Here is a 16,020-nt window from a genome sequence, read left to right on the forward strand (position 1 = left end):
AGGCTTGTTCGACTGTGATCTTATTGGGTGGCAGCTTAACTGATGGAGCGTTGCACTGGCGATGCAAAGGACTGGGTTACGAGTCCTGAAGATCACTCATAATTACGCAGTCTTGCAGTTTTAATAAGATCAGGCTAGAAAATTGTATTTTGTCACTGATACTCAAGAAAGCAACACACAATATCAAGAACTAAGAGCATTTCAACTTCGGAACAGGATAATTTGTTATTTCAGTTATTATTTAGTCTTGTGGATCAATTATACCACGGGACTGTTGAACGCTTGATTCCAAAATGTTGACAGATGTTCTAAAGGTGTGCAATTATTTTTTTTTTTTAAACGCACAGCTATAAAGTAGTTCCAGGTCTTGACCACGTAACCGCTCCATTTCACTTCAACAAATTAGTTTTTTTAAAGAGCCATCCAGCCAGTCACAGCAAAAGAACCACAAAGACAAACAGATCGAATAAGAATGACAAACAAATGTCTATAATATCCAAAGTTTATTTTAATATCTGTGGAAATGTATTTTAATATCTGATCTCTCTCGCTCGGTCTCACACTCAAATATATGCACACACAGATACTCACGAGCAAGACACCAAACCTAAATTTCAGTCCACCCCCATGACTTAATCAATACAACAATTCTGCAGCTGAAAAGCTAAATACAAGAATAGCAATGCAACCGCCCAGCAACAAACACAATTGCAACAAACGAACAGCCTGGCGATTTGAAGCAGTGTCACTAGCTGGGTTTTCAGCCACATTTTTATGCACATTTTGGGATATCACATAAAAACTGCTGGATGGAAACACCAAGATGCAAATAAAATCTCAAAAATGTGCTTAAAAAAAAAAAAAAAACGTAACGCTCACTTAAGGGGGATACATTTTTTATTCGATAAGAAATTAGGGCTGGGCAATATGGTTAAAAAATTTTTTAAAAAATTCTCGGTATTTGTCAGCCTATTAATGATTATATATATCTTGATAATTATGTATTTGCACTTTTAGGCTTAAGTGATTTTTTTTTTAAATCCAGAGGAACCATTTAATCCAAACAGCCATTGTAGCCAAGTAGATTCAATTTATTAAAAGGTACTGAATAAAAATCTAAAAATAAAAGGCATGTTTCCTCACAGTTGTTCACTAAATTAACACAAGGCAGAAGATCTAATCATTTTCATTGATGTGCACATTTATATTTCATATACAATGATACACAGTAGCTTAATAAAAAATATGATTGTAAAGGAGTTAAAGGGAAAGGAGGTGAGAACCGGCTTGAAGGTGTAACTCAATTTAATAGTGAATTTAAAGCAAAAGCCAAATAACAAACAAACACGCAGGACAGCTGCCTGTAGCTCTCTCTCTCGAACTGCCATCTCCGGTCACCTTTATCCCTCGCTCACCTCATCAGGCTGATTGGGGTCCAGGCATGTGTCATTCCAGCCCAACCCCACCCTCCTCCGTGCTACACTCCTCCCTGCGTTGCCTCAGGCCAAAAAAAAAAAAAAAAAAAAAAAAAAAACAGGCGAGGGAAAGGCCAACACGGAGGAACATCGAGAGAGAGAGAAAAAGAAACTCACTCACTGGTTCTCTGATGCGCCATCGTGTGGCCCTCGATCGCTCCTCCACCCTCTCAGCCCGGAGTCAAACCTCCAACCCCCAGCGGACAGAACGCCCCTCCGCGTTTCTGGTGGCCCGTGGGGACACTCCTCTGCCCCTGGCAATGGCCCTACAGCTCCAGGCAGTCGGGGAGTCCAGTCCCTCCTCACCTCGTGGATGGTGGCCATTCCCCACATCTGGGCGGTCGGGGTACTCTGTCAGCATTTGTATCAGAAGGGCCAGACGAGCAGTATGAGAAAGTTTGGTTTGAAAAGCGAGTGAGGTCTCATTGGTTGAAAACAGATTGGTTATTTTGGACTAAGGATAAGTGTGCTGTTGGAGTCCAGCTGCCCAGCCTCGCAGAAGAGCAGCAGTATAGGGTACCCAATGCCAGACTACATATGATGTGGAACTGCTGAAAAATGTTGAACTGGTTGTGATCACTCCTAAATCATAATATAAGCCGTGCAAATATTTTTTTTTTTGAATAATTATTAAAGTCTGGCATAATTGTTCCATGTCCAACATCTCCAGTATGAACTCCAATTTTTCCTGTCAAAAAGATTTGGGATACTGGCCAGCCAACAGAATGGAGATTTGTACAAGATTTGAAAGCAGTTAATGCAGCTGTACACACTCAAGTTCCAAATGTTCCAAATCCACACACCATATTATCACAAGTGCCGGCAAAGAGCAAATGGTTTTCTGTTGTAGATGTATCTAAAGCTTTTTTTAGCATTCCAGTTGATAAAGGCTCGCAATACTGGTTTGCTTTCTCATTTGAGGGAAAAACATACTCATGGACCCAACTGGCTAAAGGGTACTGTGAAAGTCTAGCAATATATAATGCAGCATTGAAAGACAACCTTGACAGGTTCACATTAAAAAGAGGAAGTGCACTTCTACAATATGTGGACGATTTGATGATTTGCTCTGACTCAGAGGAAGCATGTAAACAGCATGTAACATTTTTGGGTCATGTGATCACAGCTGAGGGCAAATCCCTCTCACCCAAGTGCACTGAAGCTATACAACTTGTGCCAAAACCACTGTTTTGTTCAGTTAAAATTAGCTCTGCAATCAACTCCCACATTGGTCCTACCAGACATGACAAAACCATTCACTCAGAGAGTAGATGAAAAAGAGGGCTACATGACTTCAGTGCTATTGCAAGAGCATGGGGGTAAAATGAGTCAAAATTAGATGTGCATGCAGTAGCAGCAGCAGAAAAAGCAGTACTGGCTTAGAGGGACTTAGTTCGTTACCAAGATTTGACTCTGTTAGTACCATATTCTGAGTCTATGATACTATTAGAGCAAAAAACAGCTCATCTGTCTGCAGCTAGATGGTTAAGGTATAATACAGTTTTGTTAGGTATGCCACATTATCAAAGTTAAAAAATGTACGGTCTTAAACCCAGCTACCCCTCTTCCCATAGCTGACGACGGAGAACAACATGACTGTGTAGCCGCAATAACTGCCGTTTGTTCCCCTAGGCCAGACTTGAAGGACCCGCCACTGCAAAACATGGATCTGGAATTGTTTGGTGATAATTCAGCTTCAAGAGACCCAGCCACTGGTAAAACTAGAATAGGGTTTGCTGTAGTGACTTTACATGACACAACTGTAGCACAACCATTGACATCTCGCATGTTTGCGCAAGCTGCAGATATAATAGTTCTAATAGCTGCATGCAAATACGCAAAGGATAAGATGGCTAACATTTACACTGACAGCAAATATACATTCGGTGTAGTACAGGATTTTGGGGCAATTTGGAAACAAAGAGATTTTCTAACATCAACTGGCAAACCCATCTCACACAGCACCCTAGTGGCTGAGCTGTTGAATGCTGTTTTGTTACCAGGCATGGTGTCTGTTTGTAAATGTGAAGCTCACACCCACTCCTCTGACCTGATTTCACAGGGGAATTCCAGAGCAGATGCAGCTGCCAAGAGAGCTGCTCAACAGGAAACAATTAACCACCTGACACACACACACACACACACACATACACACACACACCACACAAACACGTCTGAGCTTCAGAAGAGAGCTACGCTGAAGGAGAAAAATAAAATGGAAGAACGGTTGTGTGTTCAAAAATGGGGTGTGGTATGATCCAAACAATATACCATGTTTACCACAGTATTTATTTCCATATTATGCCAAAGAAACTCATGATAAAGACCATGTGTCAAAAGGAGGGATGATGGCGGAAATAAAAAGACACTGGTTCACAAAACGGTTTTCTAATTACGCTCAAAAATACTGCTAAGTCCAATGTGAAGATGAAATGTGTTATTGGGGTGTTCTTTCAGTGAGCATTCGTCCTGGCCCCGGTGAAGAAACCAACAATGCTCAGAGAATATAGGAGGAGAGCACGGAGGGGGAAGGAAGGCAACAATGACGCCAACGAGGAAACAGTGGAACCCGTATAGACGCTTGGGATGTGGTCTAACCTATGGAACAGTAATATTAACCATATTAGCATTGGTGATAGTAATCCCCATCTAATAACCCACCAGCGACATGGGATGACGGCTAGTAACAACGTGGGAACTAACAGCAGCGTGGCAGAAGAGACAATGAACAAAACATGAAAGACGCAACGGGGAAGGGGGGGGGGTGTATGTCCCAACTGTGATCCCAGTGCCAGTCTCTGATTGCAAATTGGAAAATAAAGATCTGGGTGCCTGAACGTGTCCTGTATGCATCCCATTCAGACTATGGACAACAATGGCTGAGGGCCAGAGATGACTACTGTGCGACATTCCTGAGAGCAGAAGGGAGTAAATCACCACCCATTGAATATATCCACAAACAAGAAACTACATATGATCTTTGTACCTTTAATATGAATGGCACACAAGATATAGGGATGTTCAGATGTAAAAGTAGTGTTACCTACCCACATCCAATTATACCACGTCCACGATCGAGCAGAAAGCCCTGTCTGATCATACCAGACCTATACAATGGAATGGAGCCAGTAGCAGATGTATTCTGGATCTGTGGTGACGACAAATTGATGCTGGAGAGGGTGCTGCAGTATAACGCTGCTGACTGGTTCCTTAACAGTGATTCCACTGAATGAGTATAAAAACATGACAAGGAAGAAATGGCAATTAGGAGCATTCAATAATAAAGGGGGAGTATGGGTAAATTGGGCTGGAGTGCCAGTAAATATTCCTCCAGAATATCGACCGATGTCATTGAAATCAGTGGATGATTTATCAGATCTGCTGCCTTGGGTCCAGATCAGAAGGAATGCGGAATAGATAAGCTATACATGGTATAACCAACAGCGGTTTACGAATTTCACAGTAAAGGGACTTGAACTGTTTAAAAAGGAATTACATGCCACTTCAGTCATGGCAATGCAAAATCGGTTAGAGACAATGAGAGCACCTGGAGATTGGAAAGCTGGCATAGTTAGGATAGGAGCAATACAGATGACCGTCATAAGTTTACTGATGGCAGTGTCATGTTGCGTAATACCATTACTTCAGGGAATGATTAAGAGACTAACTAGTGCCATGATGGGACAATATGTAAAATATATGAGAATTCTTAGGGTAAATTATGACTATGACCACTACGATCCAAAGAAGCAACCTGATCTTTTCCCGGTCAAGATTATGATGATTGAAACATGTCTGTAAAGAATTGAGGTTTAATAGCTTGCTCAATATATTTAGAAAAAAAAACACGTCTAGCGATATAGGTTTTAAAGAATTAGTAGATAAGAGTTCAAGATATTCATATAAATGATTGAATAGTTTTATTTGTGCACTTTGAAATTTTGATTGAAATTTACTTTGAATCAATGAATCATTTTCATGATGAAGATTTGTGAGCATAAAATGCTCAAAAGGAGGGAACTGTAATGAAAAAAAATATATATATTCTATTGTTTCTCTTCTGGGTACTTTGTGTTCTCTCTGTCTGTTCCCTATCTGTCACTCACTCGACATTGTGTCGATGTAGTGACACTAGGGGTCACTCTTGGGAGCCCGAGACACCTCTGGTCTTTGATAAAAGGCCAATGAAAATTGGCGAGTGGCATTTACATGCCACTCCCCTGGACATACGGGTATAAATGGAGCTAGTATGCAACCACTCATTCAGATTTTCTCTTCGGAGCCAAAAGGTCATGCTCACTGAGCTGAATTCCCACGACTGTTCATTCACCTCTGCTGGATCTGACGGCGCATTTCAGCGGCTTCTCCCTCCTCTGCACTGGTGCACTGCAGAGAATGCCCCTGGGCGCTTCGGCAGAAATAAGAGTATATTTCTCTAAAAGAGTATATATCTCTAAAAGAGCAGCACACACGGCTCATTATCTCTCACCTTCTGACTGTCACAATCACTGTGTTTCGTGTTTGGGCACTGCTCATGCAGAGATGGTGTTCATGGATGGGTCATGTACTCATTGCGAGAACATGTCCATGGCAACGATGCAGTCACGGCTTACCTTCGTAAGAAAGCAAGCCACCCCAGAGGCTACCCACCTCGGTCCTTCTACCCACGGGTATGAGGCCAGCGCAGCTAGCACTGGGGGCAATTTGGGGACCCCAATGGGACCACCTCTGCCGAGTATCCCCCTACGGACCTCCCATTCCCCAGCACACTCGTCTGCCCCGATCAGGCTTCCGGATGAGTCCGCCGGCTCGTCTCATGGCGAGTTCGACCTCTTATTTGGAGCCCACGAAAGTGATGAGCTCTCGAGTGCAGCATCGGAGAGTGGACTCGTCCAGTCGGACGCGGAAGCCTCAGCTGGGCTCCTCCCTTCGGGTGCGGTCACCCAATCACAGGCTGACGCGGAGATGATGACATGCTTTCCTGGGCACCCGCGAGTGTCGGGCTAGAGTGGAACCCTCCGCTCTCCCCTGAACCCTCGCGGCTCGATGATTGGTTCCTGGGCTCGCGGCGCCGCTCAAAGCCACACCCCAGCCCCGTTCCTTTCTTCCCGGAAGTGCATGAAGAGCTGACAAGGTTGTGGGAGGCACTTTTTACTTTCAGCTTCCCCGCCCTCACTACCCTCGATGGTGGGGCGGCCAAGGGCTATTCGGCAATCCCCAGGTGGATAAAGGTGCTCGCGGTGCACCCGAGCTCCTGTACAAGGCCTGTAGGTTTACGTCGTCTCTGACGGCCAAGGCCTACGGTGCCGCTGGACAAGCCACCTCTGCCCTGCACGCCATGGCTCTCCTGCAAGTCCGCCAAGGTGTCAAAAGAAATGCACGAGGGTAGTTCTGCCCCGGGATTGATGCAGGAGCTGCGCTTGGTGACAGACCTCTCTCTCCAGGCGACGAAGGTCACGGCACGGTCTCTCGGGCAGGCGATGTCCACCTTGGTGGTCCAGGAGTGCCACCTTTGGCTCAACCTGGTCGAGATGGGATAGGCCGACAAGGCACGGTTCCTTACTGCCCCCATTTCCCAAGTTGGCCAGTCTGGCGACACCGAGGACTTTGCCCAGAAGTTCCCAGTGGTGAAGCAGCAGACGGAGGTTATCCGGCACATCCTGCCCCGGCGAGGCTCAAGATCCCGCACCCTGTCTGCTCGTCACCAAGGGCGTCCACCTGCGGTGACTGCACTGGCTCCGCCACAGCCTGCCCCTGCGGCCCGGCCCGGCTCCACCGTGGAGCCCACCGCAGGAAGCAGATACCACCCATCTCACGGGCGGCAAGAACCCGTGAAAGGCTTCGAAGCACCCTGAGACGGGTGACCCAGGGAAGACTAAACCCGCTGCTCTGGAGCTGGTAAGCAGACCACTCCATCCCCTGGTCGAGGGCTGTGAGGAGAATCTTTTGTTACCTTTGCATTTAATTGCGCTGCATGCCCAAGTGGTCAGCAAGAGCGGTTTCCTTGTTCCCTGGGTCACGTATCCGGTGTGCACGGTCGTCATCACGACCACCATCCACCTTTTTACCCTTGCAGGACTGGCGCTCCAGCGGCGGTCTCCCCGCCCCTGCGTGCCCAGCTGTGGCACACATCCGCCACTGATGTGACAATCTCCACGGGTTGCGAGGACAGGCCTCTTCCTTCCCCGTCCCATGCTGCTCCAGGGGTGGTCACAAGGAGCCAGGTAAGTGCTTCAGTGTCCCTTGACTCAGCACGGCCATGACATGGTGTGGCACCTCGAGCTCCACCCTGCCACAAGGCCCCACCTGCCGGTACGTCCGACGAAGTTGTTCCTTTGGTCCCCCTCATGCGGAACTTGGATGCGTGGCTTGCGCTTTCCAATCCGTCGTGATGACTCGTCCGGACCGTCCAACTCAGCTATGCCATTCAGTTCACCAGGTGTCCGTCCAGGTTCAGCAGTATCCACTGCACCTTGGTGAAGGATGAAAACGCTGCTTCCTTGCACGCCGAGATCACCACCCTCCTATGGATTGGTGCGATAGAATCTGTCCCTCCGGCCGAGATGAAGAAGGGGTTTTACAGCCCCAACTTCATCATACCGAAAAACAGTGGTGGGTTGCGGCCAATCTTGGACCTGCGAGTATTGAACCGGGCTTTACACACTTGAACTCCCGTTCAAGATGTTGATGCAATAACACATTCTGGCGAGCGTCTGGCGTCAAGATTGGTTCATGGCGGTAGACCTGAAGGACGCGTACTTCCACATCTCGATTCTACCTCGAAGCAGACCCTTCCTGCGGTTTGCATTCGAGGGTTGGGCGTATCAGTACAAGGTGGGCGTTCGCATTCTCAACTATATCAACGATTGGCTAATCCTAGCTCACTCTCGGGACATGTTGCGTGCACACAGGGACTTGGTGCTCTCGCACCTCAGCCAATTAGGGCTTCGGGTCAACTGGGAAAAGAGCAAGCTCCTCCCGGTTCAGAGCATCTTTTTTCTTGGTTTGGAGTTGGACTCAGTCTCATTGACAGCATGCCTCACGAATGAGCGTGCACAGTTGGTGCTGACCTGTTTGAAGGCGTTCAAACAGAAAACAGCGGTTCCACTGAAACTCTTTCAGAGGCTCCTGGGGCATATGGCATCCTCAGCGGTGGTCATCCCGCTCGGGTTGATGCATATGAGACCGCTTCAGCACTGGCTTCAGACTCGAGTCCCAAGATGGGCATGGTGCCGCAGGACACATCGTGTGGTCATCACGCCGGTCTGTCACCATCTCATCAGCTCTTGGACCGACCTCACAATTCTACGGGCAGGCGTTCCCCTAGAGCAGGTCTCCAGACGCATCATAGTCATGACAGACGCCTCCAAAATGGGCTGGGGTGCTGTTTGCAATGGGCACGCAGCCGCCGGCTTATGGACGTGCCCGCGGCTGCATTGACACATCAACTGCCTCGAGTTGCTGGCAATTCTGCTCACCCTGTGGAGGTTCCGGCCGTTGATCCAGGGCAAGCACGCGTTAGTTCGGACAGACAATACGGCAACGGTAGCATATGTCAACCACCAAGACGGTCTGCACTCTCATTGTATGTCACAACTTGCCCGCCATCTCCTCCTCTGGAGTCAGCAGCACCTTAAGTCGCTGTGAGCCACTCACATCCCAGACGACCTCAACACTGCAGCGGACATGCTGTCATGGCAGGTTACCCTCAGTGAAGAGTGGGGACTCCACTCTCAGGTGATCCAGCTAATTTGGAGTCGATTTGGACAGGCACAGTTAGACCTGTTCGCTCCCAAGAATCCTCCCACTGCCCACTCTGGTATGCCCTGACTGAGACACCTCTCGGCATTGACGCACTGGCACACAGCTGGCCCCCTGGCCTGCGCAAATATGCGTTTCCCCCAGTGAGCCTACTTGCACAAACTCTGTGCAAGGTCAGGGAGGATGAGGAGCAGGTCGTCCTGGTAGCACCCTACTGGCCCACCCAGACGTGGTTCTCAGACCTCACGGTCCTCGTGACAGCCCTTCCTCCTGGCGAATTCCCCTAAGGAAGAATCTTTTTTCTCAGGGACAGGGCACCATCTGGCACCCACGACCAGACCTCTGGAGTCTCCATGTCTGGCCCCTGGACTAGGCTAGGGCTAGGGCCCCCTCTACGAGGCACCTGTATACCTTTAAGTGGCATCTGTTTGCTAAGTGGTGTTCTTCCTGACGGGAAGACCCCCAGAGATGCGCAGTCGGATCGGTGCTTTCCTTCCTGCAGGAGAGGTTGGAAGGGCGGCTGTCCCCTTCCACCTTGAAGGTGTACGTTGCTGCTTTAGCAGCACACCACGACACAGTTGGTAAGTCCTTAGGGAAGCACGACCTGATCATCAGGTTCCTGAGAGGCACCAGTGGGCTGAACCCCTCCAGACCGTGCCTCGTTCTCTTATGGGACCTCTCTGTAGTTCTTCAGGGTCTACAGAGAGCCCCCTTTGAGCCTTTGCAGTCAGCTGAGCTTAAGGCACTCTCCTTGAAGACTGCCCTCCTGACAGCACTCACTTCCATCAAGAGGGTAGGAGACCTGCAAGTGTTCTCTGTCAGCGAAACGTGCCTGGAGTTTGATCCGGGCTACTCTCACATGATCTTGAGACCCCTTTTAGGGACCAGGTGGTGAACCAGCGAGCGCTGCCACTGGAAGAGGCAGACCCAGCCCTGTCGTTGCTGTGTCCGGTGTGTGCTTTATGCATCTATTTGGATCGCATGCAGAGCTTTAGGATCTATGAGCAGCTCTTTGTCTGCTTTGGTGCACAGCGGAAAGGAAGCGCTGTCTCCAAGCAGAGGATCGCCCACTGGCTCATTGACACCATAGCTATGGCATATCACGCCCAGGATGTGCCACCCATGGTAGGGCTACAAGCCCATTCTACCAGGGGTGTGGCGGCCTCCTGGGCCCTGGCCAGGGGTGCCTCTCTAACAGACATTTGCAGAGCAGCGGGCTGGGCAAAACCCAACACCTTTGAGGTTCTACAACCTCCGGGTGGAACTGGTTTTGTCCTGCGTAGTGGCACGCAATACAAGCGGATAAGCCTGGGATAGCTGGCCAGATGTATCGCTTACACATAGCGCCTTTCACCTCCTCTGAGCTGAAGATGTGCGCCATTAATTCCCAGTGGTGTTCACAATCTATGTTCCCTGGTTGACTTCCTCCGAGCCCTGTGGCAGTTGAGTTTTCGGAGAGACTCGCTGCCAGCCCAGTACATGTGCTAACTAAGAATCCTGTTCTGGGGTAGGTGCTCCGCATGTGGCGGTTCTCTGTAAGGTAACTCCATGCGATGTATATCTTCCGCTAATTCGTTTCCCTGCTGGCAAACTGCGTCTTCCTCGGGCAGAGCCCCCTCTGCCACAGTCACCATGTTTGTAGTAACTCCTCCCCCATTGGGTAGGATCTACCATGAGACTTCTCCACATGATCGGCAAGACCATGTAACATATTTTCCACTTAAATATCCCCCCTCTCTCTGGGTGAGGTGTGGTCTCGGCGGATAATCCCCATTTTTTTTAGGGAGTGAAAAAAAAAGAAGGGGAAAAGAGGCCACGACTGGGCTAGCCTGTCACTATCTTTTGGGTAGTTGACTTGTCCCAAAAGGGCCATTCGACACTCATAACTATGTTGGGGGAAGTTACGTGTCGGCCTGGTGCGCTGGCTACGAGGCACACAGCTTTCTGCCCGTCACACACTGCCAGTTCACGTAACAGTTCAGCCAGTTGCGGCGTTTTGTATAGGGACCCCTAACGTCACTACATTGACACAATGTCGAGTGAGTGACAGATAGGGAACGTCATGGTTACTTGCGTATCCTCCGTTCCCTGATGCAGGGAATGAGACATTGTGTCCCTCCTGCCACAACGCTGAACTACCCGCTGAAATGGCCAGACCTTGTCTCGGCTCCTCAGCATAAAACCTGCATGAGTAGTTGCATACCAGCTCCTTTTATACCCGTATGTCCGGGGGAGTGGCATGCAAATATCACTCGCCAATTTTCATTGCCCTTTTATCAAAGACCAGAGGTGTCTCGGGCTCCCAAGAGTGACCCCTAATGTCACTACATTGACACAAAGTCTCGTTCCCTCCATCAGGGAACAGAGGTTACGCAAGGAACCATGATGTTTTCTTTCCTGCATAACATATAATGTGAGTGGGTGGGTCCATTAGTTGACCTCTCCCTCCTTATTCTGCCCAGCAACAGCATTAGCAGAGTAAGACACGTGATGTTCATGCAATTTCTCCAGAAGTGACGATTTCATTTTTTGGAATACATGGAATGGAAACACAACTTTAGTCACACATTGTATTGGCAATTGTTTTTTTTTTTTCTCAACTTGAAACTGAAACCGCTGACCAGAGCCAAAACGCATCCCCAAAGAGTCCAAACTGGCTGGACTGTTGTCAGGTATAGCAAATGGGAAAAGGAATCAATTGCAGGGCAGGGATCAGTGAAAATGTAGATAATAAGAATGCAGAATAGAACCAAAATAGAACACAAATATAAAATAGACAGGAGATCTGACATGACAGTGATACCAGACAAGGAGTATAGCACAAGACATTCCAGCAAATAACAAATTAAACAAGGCAGGAACAGTATATAGACAGGTATAAATGCAGTAGGGTAATGGGGAACATAAAAAATAAAAGAGATGACAGGATCCTACTACAAAAAGTAAAAAAACAAAACCAAGATTGCAGTATCCAGACAATCGTGTGACTTCTGAGTACTTTAAAAAGGAGTTAAAAATACTTTTATGGTGACTTATTTTTGGGGATCAATTACTACTTTTATCGGCTTGTGATTGTGGCAAATTGCTGAGGTGACACTACTAATACGAAATCTTTGACAAAAATGCAGAATAGGAGAGCTGACTATGCCACCCTGTTTTGTTTTTATAGACAGGGAAATACTAACCCAATAAGAATAAACGGCACACAAGTTTGACATTCCAAGGAAAATGGGTCAAGAGACATGGATACAAACATACAAAACATTTCTCTTAATTAATGATGCACACATAGAATAAAAAAAAAAAAAAAATAAGGTAATAGACACTTATTCCATAATTTAAAATTACATTAAAATCGCAGTGTTAACAGGCACTTAAAAAAATAGAGACAAATAGTGACAGAACAAGTGTAGTTGCTGCACCACACGGAGGGCTGAGGCTTACCCAGAGCAGGTAAGCTAGCCGAACTCAGTGATCCACCTATAAGGACACTTCATTCACAAGTGTACACTCACTCACACAAGCACACAGGTGAATCAAGTGTAAATACACAGCACTCTGTGACAGGGACACCACCACCATAAACAGAACGGCTAGCCTCCTACGATGGGCTCTCAGCACCTGAAAGAAACACAAAAGAAAATAAATGACAACAAATAAACATCCTATAATAAACCAACAAAAGAACAAAACGCTGGCTGCCAAGGAGGACACAAAGCTAACAAACTCAAACAAAATATGGTTGTGAGCAAAGTAGGGGAGAGGGAGGCTGATGGCAAATCACTCAGCTAAAATAAACTTCACAACCAAAACCTAGGAATAAATTTAAATTAAAGCAAAATAATTCAAATCAACACAAAACACTGCTTCCAAACCCATGGCGATCTCACTGGCTCTAGGCGTTCACATTCAGAAAGAATTCACATTTCTCATGTTTTAAGAGCCAGTCACAGGATTGGAGGGAAATCAGCAAAAAAAAAAAAAAAAACAAAACAAAACAAAATGCACGTTTCAAATCGCTAACGAGTTCACATCCCAGGAATACTGATGCCACACTCATGACTATGGCCGCAAATTCGCAGACACCAAACTAAAACACGACAACATGACCTCACATGCTGCAAACACATATCAAAAACACATACAGACTAAACAGCGACATACCTGGGAGGAAGGCATCAGGCAGCCAGTGACACTCTCTACAAATCACGCATGAGGAAACACTCAATCCGAATCATACACAAATAAATGCTATCATACAAAGAGAAACTAACATTAGCCCTGAATACAAGAGCTAGCCTGTTAGCCTAAAAACAACAACAAACAACACATACCTTCAGCGTGGTAGCAAGTAAAGCCAGAAAGGGGTGGTCAATTGACAGTGATGCATTTCCAGGTGACACAGAACTGCCCTAATAAACCCCATGAGTGCATCCTGATTGGCTACCAGGCTCACCTAATGCTAAAGGGGAGTGGTATAATGAAACACATCACTCTGAGAGAAGCATGCAGGGATAGACAATGGTCTGTCCCATTACATTATGTATTTTATATCATTGGTTTTATTATTATACTATTGTTTATGTTTGGTGTTCAAATATATCTATATTTTAGTGAAACGTAACTAAAATGGTTGTGACTACATTTACCTGTCTGTTACATGTTTTATATTGTTGATAAATGGTTAGGTTTACAGAAAATCATGCATTTAAAAAAAGAAACTGTAATATCAATAAAGTTTTAGTGATCATTGTGTAGTTTTTAAGATTAACATTTTTATTTGAGTCATAGAAATGACAAAGAAAAACAAAACATACATACAATGAATTAACATTTAACTCCCACTACTCCTGCGAGCAAGCTTAAGGCGACAATGGCAAGGAACACAAAACTCCAAAATATGTTGGTCAATGGAGAAAAATAACCTTGGGAGAAACCAGGCTCACTGTGGGGGCCAGTTCCCCTCTGGCTAACCAGCATGAATATAATGCCAATATAAGTAATTTATATGCAATGCAGGTCATGGTTTAAGACTAGTAAACTAAGTGAACTAAAGATATTTTTTATGAACTGTAAGATTAATGACTAATGTCTTTGAAGTCAATCCAAGATTAACTGAAGAAGTTCACATAGATGCATTGTCCTTTGCAAGTTGGCTGATGAAGGCTTTTGTTGGGAATTAAATGATAGTCTATGTATTCCATTTCAAGAGTGTAGTCCATCAATAGACAAAGGTGATGCAGGCAGAGATCAAGGTGCAATGCAGTTCAACTGGCAGGTCATTTCAGTGAGGTTCAGTGGGGTCCATCCTAAGTTCAAGGTTCAGGCAGTGGCATATGAAGTATCCAATGTCTTACAGATGGAGTTGGCATCAGTTCATCCTCTGAAGTCCATTGTAAAAGGCTGAAGTGATGTCTGGCTAGCACTGGCTGCATTTAGTCATCATCACTCAGAGACACATAAAAGTGGAGTCCAACACCAAGTATAAACGGAGCTGGATCTGGCCAGCTCTGGTAACTTCGGGATTTGAATCCCAAGGTTGAGACATGGAAACGAATAGAATAATATTAGCGTATAAGTCATTCAATTTTATGCAGAGTTATTGATCATGACAGATGTTTCTGGTTCCGGCAGACCTAACTGAGGCAGTCTAATTGTGAGTTGATGGATAAATTAGGTGTATGCCTGGCTAAATAGATAAGTCTTTAGTCTAGACTTAAACTGAGAGTGTCTGCATCCCGAACAGTGTTAGGGAGACTATTCCATAGTTTAGGAGCCAAATAGTTAAAGGATCTACCTCTTTTTGTGGACTTTGATATTCTAGGATCTATTAACAAGCCATAATTTTGTGATAGAAATGAACGTGATGGAATATAGCATGTCATAAGGTCACTTAAGTACTGTGGAGCCATTAGACCATTCAAAGCTTTGTATGTAGTTAACAGAATTTTAAAATTGATATGAAATTTATCAGGTAGCCAATGTAATGATGATAAAATAGGGCTAATTTGATCATATTTCTTGGTTCTAGTCAGCACTCTGGCAGCTGCATTTTGAACCAATTTAAGTTTATTTATTGAACTTGCTGGACATCCTCCCAGTAATGAATTACAATAATTTAGTCTTGAGGTCATGAACGCATTAATTAGTTTTTCAGCATCAGCAACAGACAGCATGTGTTGTAAATTTCTGAGGTGGAAGAATGCTGTTCTACAAGCACTGGAAATTTGATTTTCAAAGGACAAATTGGTATCATATATAACACAGAAGTTATTTGCTGTAGAAGACTATGTAACAGTACATCCATCGAGAGACAAATTATATTTTAACGGCTTATTTTTTAGAGGTTTTTGGTTGTTTTGGTTGTAATTAGACAATTCTCCAGGATCAAGCTGTGGCTTCTTAATAAGCGGTTTGATAATAGTTTCTTGGGACATGTCCTAAGGATAGTGAGGAGTTATTAATATTAAGAAGAGGTTCTGAGATTACAGGGAATACCTCTTTTAAGAGCTTAGTTGGTATTGGATCTAACATGTTGTGGCTTTTGAATTTTTTCAAAATTTGTTAGCTCTTCATGACCTATGACAGTGAAGGATTGAAGTTGCTCATGAGGAAAATTATTTTATTTCTGATTATTTCAATTTTATCAGTAAAGAAAATCATGAAGTCATTACTATTGTGCTGCGATGGAATATCTGGTTCAGTCAATGCTTTATTCTTAACCAATTTAGCCACAGTACTGAATAAACAGCTAGGATTGTTGTGGTTAATTTCTATGAGTTTG

This window comes from Myxocyprinus asiaticus, chromosome 32, assembly GCF_019703515.2.
Source record: "Myxocyprinus asiaticus isolate MX2 ecotype Aquarium Trade chromosome 32, UBuf_Myxa_2, whole genome shotgun sequence".
In the NCBI taxonomy this organism is placed as follows: Eukaryota; Metazoa; Chordata; class Actinopteri; order Cypriniformes; family Catostomidae; genus Myxocyprinus; species Myxocyprinus asiaticus.